This window comes from Aquarana catesbeiana, linkage group LG03 (assembly GCF_042186555.1).
Source record: "Aquarana catesbeiana isolate 2022-GZ linkage group LG03, ASM4218655v1, whole genome shotgun sequence".
Lineage (NCBI taxonomy): Eukaryota > Metazoa > Chordata > Amphibia > Anura > Ranidae > Aquarana > Aquarana catesbeiana.
The window spans coordinates 696,925,123-696,931,122 of record NC_133326.1 but is presented as its reverse complement, the minus strand read 5'-3'; positions in this window follow the sequence as shown (position 1 = coordinate 696,931,122).

Genomic DNA, 6,000 nt, shown 5'->3' with positions numbered 1-6,000 from the left:
CAGAATGAATTTTGGGGTGTCATTTGTGGTATGCACATGCCATGTGAGAGAAATAACCTGTTAATATGACAATTGTGTGAAAAAAAACCAAAACTTAATTTTGCAAGGAATTGTGGGGAAAAAAAACTAACCGTGCCTCTTAATAAATACCTTGGAATGTCTTCTTTCAAAAAGGGGTAATTTTGGGGATATTTGTACTTTCCTGGCTTGTTATTGTCTCAAGAAATGAGAGTATCAGTACATCAGGTGTGATCAATTTTCAATGATTGCTCCCATAGTGTGTAGACTCTATAATGTTCACAAAGGCCAAATAATATACACTGTTTTGGGTTATTTTTAACAAAGATATATAGCAGTATAATTTTCGGCCAAAATTTATGAAGGAAAATCACTAATTTGCAAAATGTTATAACAGAAACAAAGAAAAAAGCATTTTTTTACAAAATTTTCGGTCTATTTTCATTTATAGTGCAAAAAATAAAAAACCCAGTGGTGATTAAATCCCACCAAAAGAAAGCTATATTTGTGTGAAACGAAGGACAACAAATTCACATGGGTACAGTGTTGCATGGCTGAGTAATTGTCATACAAAATGTGAGAGTACTGAAAGCTGAAAATTGGTCTGGTTAGGAAGGGGGTTAAAGTGCCCAGTGGGCAAGTTGTTAATACTAGGGGATCCTGCCACAATCAAATATTATTATTATTATTTTTCTTTTCTTCAATCAACGCTGTGCCTTTCACTGTTCCAGGCCACAAACATATATCACATGCTGCCACAATTTCTGTCAATGTCCAGTTTCTTTGAGCACGCCCAGCCACTGTTAGTACATCCCACTGTCTGCCAATGTTAACATCTCCTGCCACTGCCTGCTACAATTATAGTACAAAAATAGGGAAATAGCTGCTCTTAATGTATTCTCAAAAGCAGTTTTAATGTGACATCCAACATTTTTAGCAGCTTTTTCACAGTTGCAAATGCTATTAATTTTGTTTAAAAGGGTCCATCCTGTGCACCATCCACACCTAAAAAAAATATTTTTTTTACAGCTGTGTCAGAGCTGCACATACCTGAATGTTTGTTAAAGCAGGGTCCATCTGGGGCTCTGCAGGAATTTTTCTGTTGGGTTTACAGTGTTTGGTCACCACCAACGCCTGTAATCCAATATTTTTGCCATCTGATGGTATCTGACAGTAGAAGGAAACATGCAATGTTTGCCCAGGGTCAATCTTTTTCTCTGCAAAAAATTTTGGGTTATGGTGCGTAAAATATGCAAAACCTAGTTTTAAAAAAGCTTGCTGTTTCTATGCTTCGATATTTCCTCATGCTGCTTCCCAGCTGTGAAATTTGGAATACACAGTCTCTAAAGTAGTGTGACCTAATACATGAAAACTGTATGGTCTTACTCTTTACCTTCCTTAATTACGGCCTAAGAAACGGCTCTGAAGTATGTGAAGCTAACTACTCAAAACATTTTCCCCCTTTGTCCCATAAAGAATAAAATGTAATTTTTGCATTTACAGATGGAACCTGCCTGCTTTGTCTTTCTTGAATTGCCTCTGGTGAGCACGATGTATGGTATGTGCAGAAAATCTGTGTTATTTCTAGATTATGTGTGAGAAAAATAACAGTCTGCCTCTCATTAATAAGGATGAGAGTTTCTGCCTAAATAGGTACAATATTTACATCATAAATCTGCAAAAATACAGTCTAATTAAGGTATTTAAATGTTAAATCTGCACGCGCTGTTCACCAGTAATATCAAAAAGGGTATAAAAGCTATGCTGTCAAGTACTTTAATTTTTCCATCTGTTTTGTATAAAAAAAAATAATTAATTGTAAGGAGCGATTTCCTGGTTCTCTTACTTTCCCCAAAAGTAGACGGTCTGAACAGTTTTTAAAAAGTGTGCATAAAATATGTAAAATTTGTCTTTCCACGCTCTACGAAAAAGGAAGCCCTTTTTTGGGGGGCATATTCCTATCTGGTTCCCTCATACATTGTGAAAAACACAATAAAGGCTTCAAAGATGTGTTGCAAAGATGTACTTGTATACTATTTCCATCATCAGTATGCAAAACAAAGGAACTAATTTACAATTTCTGGGTGTAAAATGCCTCTAAACCTTTAAAATTTCAGGCTCTCCACCACATGTTATCAGTTGTGGTTGCCAAGCTGTATGATTTTTCCATCCTGGGTTTATTTGTTAATTTCCTGATGCTCAATGCCTGTTCAATAAGTCAGAAATTGCAGGCAATTCAAACAGACTCTCTAGTTGTGGTTCAAACCTGTATGCTATTTCCATTTTTCTATATTTTAGTGCATTTACAGTATGTTATTTTTGTCATGTATATAATGTTACTGATATACTCATGTTCAGCATTTTCTCACTGTACCCCATGTATATCATTTACCTGGGATTGAGATTATACATGGTATGTTTTTATACTGATGAGCGCTTTTAATAAAATCAGCTCTTAACTACTGTACATTCTTTTGTTTGATTATATGGTATACCCATGGAAACTCAAACATCTCATTTAACTGGTTCCTGACTGGCCGATGCAGTTATACTGCGGCAGGTTGGCTCCCATGGGCGAACTGCCGTAACTGTACGTCGGCCCTTTAAGACACTGTAGGAGGCGCGTGCGCAACCACAGCATGTGCCCGGAGCCGATGCGAGTGCCCGGCAGGCGCGATGACCGCCGGGCACCCGTGATCGCTCGTGACAGAGTGAGAACCAGGATCTGTGTGTAAACACACAAGTATCCTGGTTCTCTCAGGGGAAAGGAGACAGATTGTGTGTTCATACTAAGTATGAACACCGATCTCTCTCCTCCCCTAGTCAGTCCCATCCCCCCTACAGTTAGAAACACCTAGGGAACACAGTTAACCCCTTGATCGCCCCCTAGTGTTAACTCCTTCCCTGACAGTGACATTTATACAGTAATCAGTGCATTTTTATAGCACTGATCACTGTATAATTGTCAATGGTCTCAAAAATGTGTCAAAAGTGTCCAATATGTCCGTCGCAATATCACAGTCCCGATAAAAATCACAGATCACCGCCATTATTAGTAAAAAAAAATAAATAAATAAAAATGCCATAAATCTATCCCCTATTTTGTAGACGCTATAACTTTTGCGCAAACCAATCAATATATGCTTATTGCATTTTTTTTTACCAAAAATATGTAGAAGAATACATATCAGCCTAAACTGAGGAAGTTTTTTTTTTTTTTTTAAATGGGTATATTTATTATAGCAAAAAGTAAAATATATTGTGTTTTTTTCAAAATTGTTGCTCTTCTTTTGTTTATAACGCAAAAAATTAAATCTGCAGAGGTGATTAAATATCACCAAAAGAAAGTTCTATTTGTGTGAAAAAAAAGACCTCAATTTTGTTTGGGTACAGCGTCGCACAACCGCGCAACTGTCAGTTAAAGCGACGCAGTGCCGTATTGCAAAAATTTGGCCTGGTCATTGAGCAGCCAAATCTTCTGGGGCTGAAGTGGTTAAAGTCCCAACTCTCCTTCTTTGAATCATGAACAGGGATGGAGGTATCAAGCCTCATTGCAGGAGGTGCCTCATTTAAAGAACCAACCCTTCCTTTTCTGAACTGCCCTCTGTAGGCTTTTAATAACTTCTGGAGTTTCATGCATGTATTTAGAAATATGAGTCTTTCTATTTCACCTGTAGTAATCTTCCTGTCTGTCCTCATCTGAATGATTTATTTTAACCCTTTCTTAGCCTTGAAGGCATCCTTTTTTACCTTGTCTAAGGTAATACATGGGGGTTCCTTCTGATCCTTCCCTACTGTCTTGGCCATACCATTCAGAATAAGAGTCATCACAATACTTGTGATCAGATAAATCAGTCTCAGGTCCTGATGGGCTAACCTTATTTTGGGACATTTTTTGGGAGTTAATTTCTTCTTTAAACTCCATGAACTGCCTCATAAGGAATGTATGCCTGATTAGACATATGCAATTAGTTTTGTTCCGAATTTTTTTTAATGAATTTCAACAAATTTGCTCATTCTAAAATATCTGAATTAAAGAAAACCCGATTAACAAATTTTTCTGAATGTTCGTAAATTTTAATATTTGAAAATGTGTACGTTCGTAAATTCAAAAATTTCGGAAATTCGGAAATTCAAAATTCGAAAACTCGAAAATTTGAAAATCTGAAATAATAACTAACTAATAATAACTTAACTATTACTAACTATAAATTATAGGTATTGGAATTTTCTTTAAAATTTGGCTGTTAGTGAACGTAACGAATACAAATTTATCTGACGTTACAAATTATCCAAAATTACGAATGCCGTATCTAAACAAATGTAACAAATTAGTAATAATAAATAAAAATAATGATAATAAACACTTTTTTTTAATTATTATTTATTATTAATTTGTTCCATTACCACAATCAACAATGAGATATCACTTGAAAACGAGCAACAATAGTGTCTAATGCTACACAACATTGTCTATGTCACATGACAAACAGAACTGAATTTTATTGTGAAAAAATCATCATCAGCTCTCATCAGTGTCTCCAAAAATCATGTCAGGAAGCTTATATAATGAATCAAGTCAGTGATATCAATTATTTTTTTCTTCAAGATTTTTTATTTATATTTTTTTTTAAGAAAACATAGTCATTTACACTTTATGGACACAGCCACTTAATAAACTTGAAACACTAAAGAAGATTTATCTCTGCCATCATGGCATAATAAAGGTCAGACATATTGGAGAACAAGTCAATGACGTAAGTACAAGTACAAGGCACGTATTTAGGTAGGCAACATCAGTAGTATAATGATTGCATAACATAGAGGTAAACAAAGGCATATAATGGGTATTTGGGCATACTGGAACCTAAGGTGGGTACCAGGAGGTCCATGTTCCCCAACTGAGTTAAAACGCATGGAAGGATCTTAGATATGGAGTCAAGGATTTTTCGTACAAGTAATGTTGTACGAATGTTGGTAACATTCACAACCTCTGATGGCTTAAGGAGCTAGGTCTTGTTTCCAATACCTGGTGAGTATTTGGCTAATAGTAGTATGTTGGCAATTATTCCTCAGAATTGGGTAGGAAATTGCTTAATGCCTAGATTAAAGCGGAGTTCCACCCAAAAATGGAACTTCCACTTTAAGGGAAGGTGACCCCCTGATATGCCACATTTGGCATGTCATTTTTTTGGGGGGGGAGCAGAAACCCTCTTTTTAGAGGGTTTCAGCTCCCACTTCCTCCCGGGGCACCGTGGCACCGGCAGTAAGTTCACCTCTCCCCCTCCTCCCTCTCGGCAATCATCTGGGACACATCACAGGTCCCAGATGATTGCCCGGCCAATCACAGCGCGCAGCACGGCTTGCACATGCGCAGTGTGTGCCCGGCTGTGAAGTCACAGCCGGGTGCCCACAGTGACAATGCCAGCGCCACAGAGAGGAGGGGGAGACGATCGGGGCTTTGTTTCCCCGCATCGCTGGACCCTGGGACAGGTAAGTGTCTGATTTATTAAAAGTCAGCAGCTGCAGTATTTGAAGCTGCTGACTTTTATTTTTTTTTTGTTGGAACCCTGCTTTAAGTAGGTCTAATGCCAAATTAATCGGGGTGATAATACCTGTCACCTCCGAGATCCATTGGAAGGTTTTCTGCCAGAAACTGCGACAAAAAACATGCATAAGAGTTCCTGAGTCACCACATCCTCGCCAGATGATATCAATTATTTATTTAATCAATATACAACAGTGCCTCCAGCCTTTTGGTGTGGTAAAAATAACATAAACATAAAATGAATAAATATAACCACACTGACTGGATTAATTTCTTGAATTCACTGCATTAAGTGACTAACAATCACATAGATCAGTAAAATTAATCGTTTGCCATAGACACATTTTAATTATATCATGGAAAAGTAATATGCCTAAGGATATATGTCTAGGAACTGGGATGAATCAGATAATTTACTTTCCACTCACCAGTAT